Source organism: Microcebus murinus, chromosome 10 (assembly GCF_040939455.1).
Source record: "Microcebus murinus isolate Inina chromosome 10, M.murinus_Inina_mat1.0, whole genome shotgun sequence".
In the NCBI taxonomy this organism is placed as follows: domain Eukaryota; kingdom Metazoa; phylum Chordata; class Mammalia; order Primates; family Cheirogaleidae; genus Microcebus; species Microcebus murinus.
This window is the reverse complement of record NC_134113.1, coordinates 78230468-78233079: the sequence shown is the minus strand read 5'-3', so window position 1 is coordinate 78233079 and position 2612 is coordinate 78230468.

Genomic DNA, 2612 nt, shown 5'->3' with positions numbered 1-2612 from the left:
TCACTGTGTTGCCCAGGCTAGAGTGCTGTGGCGTCAGCCTAGCTCACAGCAACCTCAAACTCCTGGGCTCAAGCAATCCTCCTGCCTCAGCCTCCCAAGTAGCTGGGACTGTAGGCATGTGCCACCATGCCCGGCTAATTTTTTCTACATATTTTTAGTTGTTTGGCTAATTTCTTTCTATTTTTAGTAGAGACGGGGTCTCACTCTTGCTCAGGCTGGTCTCGAACTCCTGACCTCGAGCAATCTGCCTGCCTCGGCCTCCCAGAGTGCTAGGATTACAGGCGTGAGCCACCGCGCCCGGCCTCTCAGTCATATTTGTCTCCCTGCTGACATGTGCTGATTGTCTAGGGAATGTTAACGAAGAAAAAAACATTCCTGAGCTCCAACAATCCGCCCGCATAGGCCTCCCAGAGTGCTAGGATTACAGGCCTGAGCCACCGCGCCCGGCCCTGAAGAGCTCTAAGCAGGCAAAGTACTAGGAACAATTGTGTTTTATAAACTGGGTGGAGAGAAGAGGGTGACTTGGAGAGAGCAACTCAAGAGTCAAGAAGACCAGTTATGAGACCACTGTCTCATCCAGGTCATTTACAATTAGGGAAATGACTAAAGCAGCAATGATGGGCATGAAGAGGAGACTTGGATTTAAAAGGAAACTAAAAGAATTCACAGAACATGATCATACTGATGGGTAGGACGAGGTGAATGAGAAAGAGCAGTAAGATATCATTCTAGATTTCTAAGTTTGTAGCTGGATAGGTGCCATTAGAATTAATTGAAATGTAGAACCTAGAACAAACAAGACAGCTTTTGGATTAAAATGTAATGAGTTTGGTCCCGAGATGCCTGTGTGACATCCAAGAACAAAAACATCCAAGTACCCAGTGCAATATGCACGCGTGGGTACAGAGGATGGGTGGCATTTGGAGACAGATACTACCTGATGGGAGCTGAAGCAGAAGAAGCAGCAGAGAGAGGGGAGAAGGGACTGCAGAGAGAACCCTGGAGAATACACACTGAGCAGGTGTAGAAGAAGTAGAACGTGTCTGGACCAGCCAATGTGGGAAATGACAGGGAGTAATATAAAGACTATTAAGTGGCATTGGGCCTGGCCTACAGTGAAAAACTTAAGATACTTTTGTATGGATTCCATCCGTAGGGTTGCATGAGTTTATATACCAATGTTAGATGACCCAGAAGGACACATGAATTGAACCCCAGTGGGAAGTTTGCTGTAGGCATAAGTCAGGGGGAAGTGGTGTCAAGAGATTTGTTGGTGCTGGTGAGAAAGTAGTTGAGTTTAGCTCACGTAACAAAGAATGTCAAGGCAAGAGAAGGGGTATTCTAGGAATAAGTGAGACTGGGTTGGAACTGGAGCTCTTGATGGTGCCGAAAAGCAAGTATTGTGGTAAAGGCATGAAAGAACTAGAAATATAGGGGAGCTACAGTCTGAGGAAGGAATATGGGATTTAAGATTCCAGAGGCTTAGCTGTTCCAGAGAGTGACAAGGTTTAGGGCCTGGTTTTCAAAGTGGAGCAGAGCTCAAGATCTGATTAGAGTGGAAAAGATTTATAAGCTCCCATAGCACAGAATCATATCTATTGAATGAGCTTTACATTTTTCCTAGCTAGTGCCAAGCACAGATGGATTTTCTTTTTGTTGTAAAAACAATGCGACTACATTCTGGAAAATAGAGGAGGAGGATACTCACACTCCCACCACCCACAGGACTCATGCTCTCAATTGGTGTCGGCCTTCCACACAATGTACACAGTTGCAACCATAGCTTACACATGGTTATCTATCCTTTTATCTTCATTTAACATTATAATGTAAGCATTTTCCATATTACAATATAGCTTTTCAAATTAATTGATGGGTTCTTAAGTGCTTCAAATAACAATTTTTGGAATTGCTCCAGATCACAGATAAAGAGCCTCATTTTTGTGAAACCAAAAAAGAGGATTATGGAACTTCAGCCAAATTATCAGGAATGAACAGGGTCATGATTCATTTTTGTGTTACTGTCAGGAACTCATGGTCTCCCATCTTATCTTGCTGTTGCAAACGTCACTCTTTTGATCAACTGCATTCCTCAACTATTTCATATTAGGGATATTACAAAGTTGTTCAGAGTACAAATCAAAGTCTGTAGCTAGTAAGTACAAGGATGATCCTAGATCAGTCTTCCACTCTCCTCCTCCCTTTTGCCCCAGAGACCTACAGCTTCCCCTTAGAAAGTGCAAAGAAAGTACTCTCCATATCCTCACCCCAGATATAAGAGAAGAAAGTTTTAAAATTTCATTGGATTCTCATTTCTCTACCTGGTGTCACAGACCATCTCTTGTCTTTTCTTGGGTTGGAAAAGATTTAAATTTGCTAAAAGACTGGCTGATTTGAAGGAATAATCATTTATTTTACCCCATTGCCAAACCTCTGCAGTCTTCTCTGGCAAGAACGAATACAAAAACACACAAAGAAAAATTCTCATTGTTCAAGTTAAAGATGCATCAAAACTTGCAGAAATCAAAACACACACTGAGGAATGTTGAACCTGTATTTTCAACAGTGATCACTGTGTTAATGAGTCTTTAGAAACATGATCTTGATCTGTG